General features: G+C 35.7%; 2 long non-coding RNA genes across 2 annotated transcripts; both read right to left on the bottom strand.

Annotated features, from left to right (window-relative positions):
- Positions 1-7,332: 7,332 nt before the first annotated feature.
- On the bottom strand, positions 7,333-8,692 carry LOC145100686 (uncharacterized). Its single transcript, XR_013705199.1, has 3 exons — positions 8,513-8,692; positions 8,061-8,129; positions 7,333-7,438 (listed from the first exon to the last, which is right to left on the bottom strand). It is a non-coding gene; the product is annotated as an uncharacterized LOC145100686 (long non-coding RNA).
- Positions 8,693-12,249: 3,557 nt separating this feature from the next.
- LOC145100687 (uncharacterized) lies at positions 12,250-13,610 on the bottom strand. Its single transcript, XR_013705200.1, has 3 exons — positions 13,431-13,610; positions 12,979-13,047; positions 12,250-12,356 (listed from the first exon to the last, which is right to left on the bottom strand). It is a non-coding gene; the product is annotated as an uncharacterized LOC145100687 (long non-coding RNA).
- Between the last annotated feature and the right edge of the window lie 565 nt (positions 13,611-14,175).

Here is a 14,175-nt window from a genome sequence, read left to right on the forward strand (position 1 = left end):
AATTCGATTTTTGTGAAACGATATCAACTTTTGATTTTGGACGAAATTGCTCAACATGTCGACTTTTAACCTTTGTTTCGACATTTGTGTTTTAAAAATTTCTTTTGTAATTTTTTTTGAATTATTTGAGAAAAAAGTGGGTTTGTAGATTTGATTTTGAGAAATCTTTGTTGTGAATTAAAAGAAAATCGATTTGTGGAACTGTGATTTTGAAATTTCTTTGTTGAATCCTTTACATTTGTAGAAAATGATGTATTTTTATTTGTTGAAAAATTTATTTTTGGATTTGATTCAGACTTGATTTATTTCTTTGAGTGGCGTTTTTCTGAATGTCTGAATATGATGAGGACATTGTTTTAACAAATTTGTTCTTCATGTTGTCAGAAATTTTTGTTGTCAAATCGTTGGATTTCTTTGGAGACTTAATATTTTGCCAAAAAAATTTCTTTCAAGCTTGTCTTTTTGAAATTCCATTCTCTTTCGAAAATTTGGCAATTTGATCTTTGAATTCTTGTGAATTTAATTTGAAAACTTTCTCAGTTTCCACAACAACTGATTTTGAAACTTCTTTCACAACTTTTAGTTTTTGAACCCATTTTCGTTGAGGTTTTTGTCTTTGAAATGTATATGTATTCTTTGTAAGATTGTTTTCGATATACTTTGATTTGAGAAAAATCCTTCATTTATTGTTTGTTTATTGTCTGATTCAACCTATTTATGAATCTCTGGTTTGATGTTATCGACATTTCCTGTTGTCACAAACACTTGGTTTGGAAAAACAACATCATCTGTGCATTTGAAATTAGGATAGACCACTGAATTCATTTCGAGATAATGAGCACCCTTTTCAGTCATCACTTTGTCGAATTTTTCTGTATCACCATACACTTAATCTACAACAATTTGTGGAACTTTTGTTTATTTTGAACCTTTGTTGAATGAAATGGGTTTCTATAAAACTTCATCATCACTACTATTAGTCTTACTATCTCTAACATCCACATGATCAAAATCACAAACTTTTGAAGTTGAGGGTTTGTCATTGTCAATCTTAACCAACGAATGCTCACATTTTTCTTTTCCTTTAGACTTTGATGCAACATTATCAATAGATAGCTGAGAACAATCAACATCCTCAAGATCACTAATTTCGTTAATATTATCAGAATTATCTTCGATATCAGCAAAATTAGATTGTGAATCAGATGTCGAATTCTCAATCTTTTTCAAATTTTTGATTTGTTCATTCTTGGTTAAAGTATCATTCATAATATCAATTCATTCATATCCAGATATTCATCAATTTTCACAACTCCATAAGCATATCTATCATCTGGAATTTTATCGAACTCTGCTATTTTTTTTCTCACAATCATACGAAACATTATCAACCTTCTCTCTTTCATATGCTAGAGAAGGTAATAATTTCTTATGTTTTTCCTTAATAATATCACATGAATGATGTAAAGCAGTAAGTTTAGCATACATACGTTTGGTAGAATTATAGTATATGTTCCTTTGGGCTAATAATATTTTTACACCACTACTCAGATTATCCCTGTCACACATAATATTTGTAATATGCAATTCTAAACATTCGATTCTTATTTTCTTGGCATCTAACTGCTTCTGTACTTCTATCAATTGAGAAGTTGATTTTTTAGCCCCGTTGCTAGCAGAGATAACCAAAATATCGAAATAAGCAACAATATCATCAAAAGCAATTAATTCATAATCATATGCACTCAAAGGAATATTAAAAGATTGAAGAATAGAACGTACCTTGGTGGTCATTGGTTAGTTGTCAGAACTTTTAGTCATGAAGCAATGACCTCTCACTGCTTTGTCAGATTCATCCTTATATTTTGCAAACATGGCTCCATGCGTAGGATTATGCATTTCTTCGTCATCCGATCCCGAAGACCATATCTGATAAGTTCCTTCCTTCTCATCATCGACCCTCCCTTTGCCACCAGTGACATTCCTTTCGCCTTTGCTCTCACTTCTTCCAATCTCACAACGTAATAGGCTTTGTCCTTCACCTTGTTTTTCTTCTCATCCTTTTTACGAAGCTGACAATCACTTGCCATATGATTGGCTCCGTGGCAATAATGACAATCAGTTCCTGAATCACCTTTAATCTTCTTCTCAACTTTTGTCTCTTCTTTCTCTACTTCCTTTTTCTCACTCTTCTTCTTCTCTTCTCCTCCAACCTTCGACAGAAATCTTCCTTTAACATCAACATTTTGCGACTTTGAATTGAACGGTTTCTTGAAAAACTTCTTTACTTTATTATTCGAATAAAAAGTAACTGCCTCATCATCCGAATTAAAAATGAACCCTTCTTCATCAAAATCCTCTTCTTCAACTTGTTCCTTTTCTGAAACTTTCGAAACTAAAGCTAATGGTCCACCCAAGCTTAATTTCGATTGCTCAGCCATCTCATTCGCCTCTCCTTTGTGAGTCTTCAGCAGATTATACAAATCACTCAATGTTGATGTGTCGAAACTTTGTTGAGTCTTCACCATCAAAGTAACATTCCTCCATTCTTTTCGTAGACCCATTATGAACGTCAAATTGAATTCCATTGTCGTCCTTGTAATGCCATGACGGTGACATTTGTAGATCAACTCATTCAGCCTATTGATATGGGCTTATTTAGTCATAAATTTCATGCATGATCTTAATACTTTATGTTAATTTTATCTCAAATACTGAACCAAAGGTGCTTAATTAGTTTAGCATTTCATTTTCCAGCATCAATGACATGCTCGGGTGGAAAATGAAGCGGAATTGGCGATTGGAGGCTTAGATCTTCGATTTTGAAGAAAGAAGGATGTTGCTGGATAGCTTGACCCCTCGTCAGTGTTTGGCCATATCTCATGAACCGTAACTCCAATTGACGAGATTCAAAATGTTCTGAAAACTAGACAAAATTTCGTACGACTTTTGTGTTTTGAGAAAATGCTGATTCCAAATGGACTCGACGAGTAGGGCATAAACTCGCTGAGTTTGTCAGAAGTTTCGCGATTCTTGACTTTGCCTTGCCGTACACCGGATTTTAAGTGATGAACTCGGCGAGTAGGTCATTGGTCTCGCCGAGTAGCCCCTGTTTTCATAATATATATATATATATATATATATATATATATATATATATATATATATATATATATATATATATATATATATATATAGAAACGCTTCTCATTCGAACCCTAATTAATGGGGGAAGTTTAGGACGATTTTTGGAGGCCAAAAGGGTTCTTAGAAGTTGTGGTTTTCGAGATTTCAACCTAGATATCAACGTGGAAGAAGATCAAACGCAATAACACACTACTTTTATCTTAATCTTTTGCATAAACCATGTTTCAATCATTATATTATGTTTTTAGTTTGTTATTTGCTGTATACATGAGCTAAAACCTTTAAACTTCTATTTGGGGAGACAATATTGATACTATGGTTTGATTTATGGTAGGATTAATTTAATATTGGCGATTTTGTTGATTCTAGCTTGTTAAAGAACCTTATGTGTGAATGATAACTATTTTTCTATTAATAGGAAGATAATTAAGCTGCATGAACATCTCTTGGTTGTTAACCTCATATGTTTATGTGACCACTTTATCATATGTCTAGGATTAATGAACATGAAACTAGAATTAATAAGAAAAATAGGTAAATTCATGTGTGAGCTTGTGTGATGACCATCAACAAGAGGTTAACTAAAGGACCAAATTAGTTAACTATTACAAGTCTAAATTAACCCGAATAAATAACCTAGTGAATTGAATTAAATTAGACAACTGGCCACTGTTTGAGTTAGTTTGTTCTCTAAGGATTAGTGCAGCGAACGTGAATCTAGTCACTTGAATCGGTAGCCAATAAAAGAATTAATCCATTGCACTATTACCATAATATCAACCATAGGATCAATTGAGTTGAACTAAACAGAAGTTCCCTTCATTATTGAATTTAGTTGAATCTTTGTTTATCTAGTTCTTAGTTTCTTAGTTTAAATTTTAGTTAATTGTTTAAGTTTCTAGTCTTGCAAAACTAGAGAAAACCCATTTTCTATTACTTGTTTTATTTAGATAATTGTAGGGTTTCAAAGCACTCCATGGATGATGGCAATGGGCCCCTTTGATGAATTCTAGGTTAAAAGCCCAAGACTTGTCTTTTCCCTATAAATAGTCATGTATTATTCCCAATTAGGGTTAAGAGTAAGGCAAAATGTAGCCGCCACGTGAGGTTTCTTATGTAGTGTTAGATTCTTTAGTCTATGCTGAAAGTGTAATTTATTCCTCATATTTGAATAAATCGAGTGATCATTCGACATAATCTTCATATTTGTGTTTGTTCTTATTTTCCGCATCTTGTTCATCTAATCTCCATTAGGGTTTTAATCCCAACAAGTGGTATCAGAGCAGGTCTTTGAAGATCTATTGATCTTTGAAGTATCGATTCTTGATTTGATGATTTTGTACACAAGATTTTGAAGATTTTTGGTGTTTTGGCGGTATGGAATCAAGATTTTTTGTTCAACTTACGGTTCATGGGGATTTATGTTGCTCATTTACTGTTCATCGTGGTATTTTTTTCTCTGTTCTTTGGATTTGATTTGCTTTGAGGTCAAAATCTTTTGATTCAATTATTTTTCTATCAATCCTCGTTTGAGTCAAAATCGAGTTCCACTTTTATTCAAAAATTTTTTTGATCTGATTACTATTCATTCAACCGATCCAATACCATTTTTTACCTGAGCCCGTTATTGTTGTTTACTGTTCATTCTTGAGTCCAAAGTTTTTTTTTTCGCTGATCGTTCCTTATTGCATTTGAAATCAGAAATCATACAGTCAACATATCTCGAAATCCTCTGGTTAATCTAAGCGTTTAGTTCTTTTGTTTCGCTTGATTTCATGATTCATGTCTCTAGTTTAATTTCTTAATCGATTTGGTCCTTGAATCCAATTTCTTATATCTTAGTTTCTAACAGTTCGTGTCTTGTTCTCATCCAAGATTGTTTGATTTGATCAAACAACGATTATGCTTAACAATTGATAACGATTTCTTGTTATCGTTGAATGTGATTTTGGGTCCAATATTGCTCTTTGATGTTCTTGGGTATTCTTATTGACAAATCGATATTTATTTTGAGAACTGGTGATGAACCAACGATGAACAGGCGAAGAGTGGTGGATGTTTGATAATTAATATGTACAAGATGATTTTGGTGTTTATCAAGGTTTGTGAAGGGCTTTGCAATCGGAATTGGGAGTCAATCAGTATGATTTGAGCATATGATTCGCTTTTACTCGTCAATTCAAAAGTCAAAATCGGCGGTGTGAAAATATATATATTTTTTATCAGAACCGTAAAATCAAATTGTTGGAATAGAAATTGGAACGAATGATATTTGTGGTCAATATCAGAACTTGAATCGTGATATGGCTTGGGTAATTGCATTCGGATTTGTCTTGACGTCCTGTTCGCTTCGCCAAGCAGGTCTCTTAATAGGGGCTTTATAACATCGATCGAATGATTCGCAGTCTTACCTACGATCGAATGAAAGTCAAAATTGGTTTGGAAATCTCACTTGCAAACGAATCGATCTTAATTGGGACGAAATTGAAGCGAATCTATGATGTACCTGACATTGGAACGCAAGCAGGGAAGACAGAAAGCGAACCTGTGGCTCGGTTTGTCTAATATGTCGCTCTTTGTTCGCATCGTCATGCTTGATTTCGCTTTTGTATCAATGGCTTTGGAGTGTACCTGGAACGAAATTGAGTTCGGTTGGCAGCTCTTGGAATGAAAGCACTTGGAACAAAAGTAATGGAACAAAAGGGGGATGAACCGAAAGCGAACCTGTGCTCGGACCGAACATGGTTTCGATTCAATGAACCTGGAGCGAACCTAGGTTCGGTTGCTTGTGCTTGAAACAAAAGTGACTCAGATTCGCGTCTTTATGCTTAGAAATGATGGAATTGAATGGAATCATATTTGTGGTTTCGCTTGAAATCATGTTCCAGTCGCTGTGTTCGTATAAATGGGGAAGATGACTTAATGTTTCATACTTGGTCCCTGCCACTTTAAGAATTTAACGATCTGGTCCCTATACTTTTCATGCCTTGGCAGTTTTGGGCCATTTGCAGATTTTGTTACATATAAAGGGGTATGTTGATGCTGAATTACCATTCCAGCCCCTGTCTTTCAGCAAGTGACAGTTTCGGCCCAATATTCAGAAAAGTTACTACATTGAGGGCCGGTGAACAGTTTTGGATTCTTTAACGCACATATTTTTTCTTGAACAGAAAAATTATTGATTCCATCAAGTCTTGGCGGTTCAGAAAGTCGTTTTTCGTGATATCGTCAAATTTTTCACGAGTTTTTCGGATTTTGTACTTCATTGTGTATATCGTTTTGTCACGGGGGAGCTTAGTAATTTTTTATCCATTCAAGATCATTCTCATGACCATTTGAAGGCTTTATAATCATGTTTTTGATTATGAATCAGGGGAGAATTTGGTATGGCCATTCGAAATTGGATTTGTGACTTTTCAAAGTTGATGATTTTTGATAAAGCTTGTGGTAGAATTATGAAGGTAGCTTTTACAGCGGAAGTTCTTCATCGAGCTCTACTAAAGCTTTTACAGAGAAGTATCCTTTACAGCGGAAGTTCTTTATCGAGCTCTGCTAAGGACTTGTTATATCTCCGACTTCTTGTATTTTCTCGATCAAGTGGCGTTACGAATCTTAAAGTTTGGGTTGTTACATGATATTTTTTGATGGCTTATATCATTAGCTTATTTGAAGATCATTGTGACTTGGAGGGGGAGCTCTTCAAAGACAAGAAGTGATTCGGTCTCTTTGTTCTGAAATGGGTTTTTATGGCGGGTTTGGTTTTCATGAAGATTCTTTGGGATTACAATCGAAAATGAAGTTTAAAGACATTACTTCAGTGCTTGATTTATATATCCTAGAGCCCGTGTTTGAAGACTATTGAAGAATCAAGATTCGTGGATTGCTTCATATATTCCTCGTTGCAGATCTTTTTATTTGCTAGATGCTTGTTTTGGAAGTTAAAGCATTGTCATCCATTCCATACTTTGAGGGGGAGATTGTAGGGTTTCAAAGCACTCCATGGATGATGTGTGACATCCCCATTTTCACGGCCAGAAAAGACCGATTTTGTTTATGCTTTATAAAAATCAGAGTACTTCATTTTATAAAAATGTTGCGGAATTTGTTCCCAGAAAAACATGGTAAATACGTTATTAAAACATTTTCGATGAAACGTATTTATTTCATTTTAAAACGTTTGGGATGTCATCGTTAATACAGAAACATAAGCATAAACAGAACTTACAATTATTTACACTAGTGATCTACATCTCTTTAAATCTCTCAGTGTATTGTGACTTCATATCAACACCTGTGATAAAAATAAACTGAGTGGGTCAGGTTGGGAAACCTGGTGAGCACATAGGGTTTTCAACCCACAATAATATAATTATTATTTTTAAACATCAAACAATCAACCCAATTACCCATTCCCGTTATCCTCACATTACGTCCCTAAAACATCTAACACAAGGGACCTAGTCAAAGGACTATCATTGGGATGGAGTATATCTGGTGAGCACACAGTTCACACAGTTCGAATAAACACACAGTTCGAATAAACACACAGTTCGGTTAAACACAAAGTTCGAATAAACACCTACAGGTTGCGAGCCTGTTAGTGTTCCACTGGACTGTCTAGAATAGTCCGTGGTCGTCATCTATACTCCGCTAGATGACTAGATCATCAAGAACATCTATAACGAGGCATCTCATTATTTCATTTTATCACACAGCAACTAATACATCTACCCATGTTTTACCCAACACATTTTGTAGATATAAAATACATATACAGTTTAAATCATTGAAAACATGTATAAAACGTTCATCCAGCATAGATAGCAAGTATACAGATAATATACACACACAGCACGTAATTTATATAAAATACTTCATATCTATGTGTAAGCTGAAAGTAACTATGCACTCACCTGAGAAGGTGGTGACTTGGTACTCGGACAGCGCTTCGTTTACTTTAAAATAATTTCCTTTGACGAAACCTAGTATTATCACCACTAGATTTTAGTCTAATATTACCGTGACTAATTATTAGTCTTATTATTATTATTATTATTATTATTATTATTATTATTATTATTATTATTATATAAGCGTTTAAACAATATTTTCCAACTACTATGTACAGACAGGGGCCAGACATAAAACACCGGAGGGCAGGACCATTTTGGCGTATAGCACTTCTGAAATCCAACAACCCTATGCGGCCCTTTAAACCAGATTCCCCGTACCGCGAGTAGTTAAAAGATATTATAACGACACTTATATAAGTCATAATAATAGCCCAAATATTTATTATAAATTTATAATAACAATACTAATTTTAAATATAAACTATATTTAAAATAGGGTAAACATAACTTACTTTCAAGGGGATTTTAGCTAGGAGTCGGGCTCTGCAGGGGCAGAACTTCGTCGCTGAATCTTTCTAAGAAAGATTCGTGCAGCGCTTCAGCGCTCACCTTACTATACTAAAACTACAGAAAGAGAAGTCGAATCACGAGGGACCGAAATGCTCGGGGGATAAGGAGAGAAAGACTCTTGAATCAAGAGAATGGTGCAAGAAATATGAGAGCCCAAGGCTCTTATTTATACTAATTGAATTTTCAAAAACTACCCTCCATAATTACTTAATGACCTTTTAGTTATATAAACAACTAAACACCCCTCTATAATACTATTTTAAATGGATTTAATGATCTTTGTACTAAACTAATGTCGAAAGAACTCAACATTAGTTTTATAATAACCGCATCGTCGATACCTTTCTAATGATATATACATATGTATATATATGTGTACGTATACATGATTTATACTTTATTTTAATACGTAAATATACTACTATAATTTGTAACTCGCTCATACGAACTCCGTTTTTGACGTTATTTATATCCACGCGTAGGTGGAGACATACTCTACAACTTTCGTTTAGACTCCGTTGGTTAATTTTGACTTTATTTTTAAAGTTATATTTTTAACAGGCCAGGACAGGATTGGTCCGTTAAAATCTCATAACTTCTTATTCGATGTCCATTTTCGTCTGTATTTTTATCGTTACGCTACTAATAACGAGATCTTCGATTCTTGTTTAGGTTGTGTCGGCTAAAAATCAATCGATCTAAAATTCGAATTTCGGGCTGTACACCGCTAATCCGAAACTTCGAAAAATCATAACTTCTTCATACGAAGTCAGATTTGGGCGTTCTTTTTATCGATGTTCTTAGTTTAACATATTCTACGACTTTTGTTTAGAGCGCTAAGGCTAAATCTCTATATATCATAAATTTACTATTTACGCTTCCCGGCGCCGTGCCGGTTCCGACGCGAAACTTCGACGGGTCATAACTTCTTCGTTATAACTCGGATTTCAGCGTTCTTTATATGTACGGAAACCTTGTGACATATTCTACAAATTGGTTAAGATTATTTATTCTAAATAATCTTTTTGTCAAAAAGTCGTTTTCGACCCCTATTGCCTCTAAATTGACTAGCCCGGATCTGCGGGCGTTACAATTATCTCCCCCTTAGGATGATTACGTCCCGGAATCATCAACGAAACAGGGCTCGTATAATGACTCCATACGTCATCTTTTCATCCTGGTTAATAATTATAACTTCTATATTCCTTCAAGTCTATCTCTTAGACTCATTGACTGTAAGCAGTACTCGATCGTGCACCTGCTCTCTACCTCGGGCTAGACTTCAAATTATGACCTATCATCATGTGATGCACATTTAGACTTAGGTCTCTTAGAGTTAAATTCTAAAATAGACTATGCCTTCCTTCATGTTCTAATGTGATATAATCACACTTTAACATGTAGCGTTTCTGGCTACCAACTTCTTTAACAACGAACGCGATACTTCTATTGATTGCTTTGATTTCAATCGTTTGGTTTAAGTCGGACGCTACATCAAACTTGGTTCTCTGAACCACGCAACATACTCATCGTAGTCAGACTCAATTCGGTATGACCACTAGGGTCGGAAATCAACAATCTTTTTAGTCATTATCGAAACGATGGTAATGACATACTTGAAAAAAAAAACAGAATCAGTTACTAGCTTCTTGGTAACCTTGTGACTTTCCCTGATCCAAGTGTGAGTCCTGTGCTTCCGGTAGTATAGGCCTCTACTACCATTCACACCTACTCATACTCGTCCCAAGTATTGTCCCGCAGTCTCTCCAAGTCACCATACACGAAAAAAAACAACTTAACACATCAGATAACAAAACAAAGGTTTCATATTATTTCTTGAAACGATTACATAGGTGTTCAGGTTCACCCTAGACTATGCCTCTAACAGGCTAAATCATATGATTCTATGGCTACATTATAACTCGATCCTTGGATGTCAAGCCGTCATTCCTGAATCCTCGCATTGTCATCTGCTTCGTCTAGGATCATATGGAATGCTCTTGCCTTCGGTTTTGGCGGAATGTTTGGTTTTTCCGCCTCTTTCTTTTTCGGGCAATCCTTAGCAACATGCCCTTCTTCACGGCATTCATAACACACCCTTTTGCACTCGTTGGCGTAATGTCCGGTCTTCCCACACTTGTAGCAAGTCACTTCTTCGCTACATTTCCCAAAGTGATTCTTTTTGCACTTCTCGCACCATTTCACTTTGTTTCCTCCTCCGCTAGACTCCTTTGAACCAGACTTGATCTTCTTATTGGGCCTCGTAGATTCCTCAAACTTCCTCTTTTCGCCAACCTCAATCTTGTTGGCAGCTCTTCCCTTAATCATATCTTCCACAGACTTGGCAGCCCAGATAGCTGCCTCCAGAGTAGGAGCCTGACGCACTGGCACCGCGTACTCCCATGGAAGTCCCTTTGCGTACTTGTCAATTTTCGTTAGCTCATCCGGAACAAGACGCAAGGCAAACTCCATCTTTTCTGTGAAGTTGTTCGTGTATTCATCGATTGACATGCTTCCCTTCTTCAGGGTTAGAAACTGGTTCTCTAGCTCAAGCAGGTTTTGAGCTGAGCAGTACTTTCGTTTGAATTGCACCAAAAATTCTGCCCATGTCAGTTGCAGGGGCTCATTAGGGCTCAGAGTCTTCCCCAAGGTATTCCACCAACGTACAACACTTCCTCGAAACTGACGCACTGCAAATGTGGTCTGTAGCTTCCCTCTGCAACCGCATGTCATGAAGGCTAACTCCATCTCCGAGATCCAATCCATGACCCCGATCGGATCCTCCTTTCCAGTGAAAGTCGATGGCTTGCAAGTCAGAAAATCCTTGTACTTGCATCCATTCCTCTCGACTTTGTCATCTTGGTTGTTTTGTCGAACTATTGGTGGGTTGACTTGACCAACAGTCCCACTGTAGTTTCCTTCCTCAGTCTGCCCTTCGTTCAACTCGGGCTGTTCGATCTGAATAGTGGCTTCCTCACGATTTTGCTGGAGCAAACGTCTAGTTTCCTCCATTTGACGATCCAACATTGCCTGGATCATCGCTTGCACTCCGGCCATCGTTATTGGTCCGGCAGCGGCTTCCACAACTGGTATTTGCTCGATCACGGGGGGTTGGTGTCCGTTCCCATTTGCATTCACGTTTCCACTACGGGTTCTTGCCATCTTGATCTATACACCGAATAAGGTGAATCCAGATCTTTACTTAGGATTGACGGTTAAATCATCCTTATCGCTCCGAAACGTTTATATGCTAGTTCTAATATCGTAGTCGTACGTTTAGAATCCTAAACACATAAGGTTTCCAGATCCGGTCGGCAACAGACCATAGATCCGAACAACTAACAGCATATCAGGCACAAGTATTTAGCACATAAAAGCATTTTAGGCACAATTCCTAAAATAAGCTAGTGCTCACACCTCACAATCATCGCTTAGCATTCTAAGTTTAAGTCTAGAAATAAATCCATATTCCTAGTTCGCTTAAACTAATGCTCTGATACCAATTGTGACATCCCCATTTTCACGGCCAGAAAAGACCGATTTTGTTTATGCTTTATAAAAATCAGAGTACTTCATTTTATAAAAATGTTGCGGAATTTGTTCCCAGAAAAACATGGTAAATACGTTATTAAAACATTTTCGATGAAACATATTTATTTCATTTTAAAACGTTTGGGATGTCATCGTTAATACAGAAACATAAGCATAAACAGAACTTACAATTATTTACACTAGTGATCTACATCTCTTTAAATCTCTCAGTGTATTGTGACTTCATATCAACACCTGTGATAAAAATAAACTGAGTGGGTCAGGTTGGGAAACCTGGTGAGCACATAGGGTTTTCAACCCACAATAATATAATTATTATTTTTAAACATCAAACAATCAACCCAATTACCCATTCCCGTTATCCTCACATTACGTCCCTAAAACATCTAACACAAGGGACCTAGTCAAAGGACTATCATTGGGATGGAGTATATCTGGTGAGCACACAGTTCACACAGTTCGAATAAACACACAGTTCGAATAAACACACAGTTCGGTTAAACACAAAGTTCGAATAAACACCTACAGGTTGCGAGCCTGTTAGTGTTCCACTGGACTGTCTAGAATAGTCCGTGGTCGTCATCTATACTCCGCTAGATGACTAGATCATCAAGAACATCTATAACGAGGCATCTCATTATTTCATTTTATCACACAGCAACTAATACATCTACCCATGTTTTACCCAACACATTTTGTAGATATAAAATACATATACAGTTTAAATCATTGAAAACATGTATAAAACGTTCATCCAGCATAGATAGCAAGTATACAGATAATATACACACACAGCACGTAATTTATATAAAATACTTCATATCTATGTGTAAGCTGAAAGTAACTATGCACTCACCTGAGAAGGTGGTGACTTGGTACTCGGACAGCGCTTCGTTTACTTTAAAATAATTTCCTTTGACGAAACCTAGTATTATCACCACTAGATTTTAGTCTAATATTACCGTGACTAATTATTAGTCTTATTATTATTATTATTATTATTATTATTATTATTATTATTATTATTATTATATAAGCGTTTAAACAATATTTTCCAACTACTATGTACAGACAGGGGCCAGACATAAAACACCGGAGGGCAGGACCATTTTGGCGTATAGCACTTCTGAAATCCAACAACCCTATGCGGCCCTTTAAACCAGATTTCCCGTACCGCGAGTAGTTAAAAGATATTATAACGACACTTATATAAGTCATAATAATAGCCCAAATATTTATTATAAATTTATAATAACAATACTAATTTTAAATATAAACTATATTTAAAATAGGGTAAACATAACTTACTTTCAAGGGGATTTTAGCTAGGAGTCGGGCTCTGCAGGGGCAGAACTTCGTCGCTGAATCTTTCTAAGAAAGATTCGTGCAGCGCTTCAGCGCTCACCTTACTATACTAAAACTACAGAAAGAGAAGTCGAATCACGAGGGACCGAAATGCTCGGGGGATAAGGAGAGAAAGACTCTTGAATCAAGAGAATGGTGCAAGAAATATGAGAGCCCAAGGTTCTTATTTATACTAATTGAATTTTCAAAAACTACCCTCCATAATTACTTAATGACCTTTTAGTTATATAAACAACTAAACACCCCTCTATAATACTATTTTAAATGGATTTAATGATCTTTGTACTAAACTAATGTCGAAAGAACTCAACATTAGTTTTATAATAACCGCATCGTCGATACCTTTCTAATGATATATACATATGTATATATATGTGTACGTATACATGATTTATACTTTATTTTAATACGTAAATATACTACTATAATTTGTAACTCGCTCATACGAACTCCGTTTTTGACGTTATTTATATCCACGCGTAGGTGGAGACATACTCTACAACTTTCGTTTAGACTCCGTTGGTTAATTTTGACTTTATTTTTAAAGTTATATTTTTAACAGGCCAGGACAGGATTGGTCCGTTAAAATCTCATAACTTCTTATTCGATGTCCATTTTCGTCTGTATTTTTATCGTTACGCTACTAATAACGAGATCTTCGATTCTTGTTTAGGTTGTGTCGGCTAAA

Source organism: Lactuca serriola, chromosome 4, assembly GCF_051521515.1.
Source record: "Lactuca serriola cultivar US96UC23 chromosome 4, Lser_US96UC23_V15, whole genome shotgun sequence".
Lineage (NCBI taxonomy): Eukaryota > Viridiplantae > Streptophyta > Magnoliopsida > Asterales > Asteraceae > Lactuca > Lactuca serriola.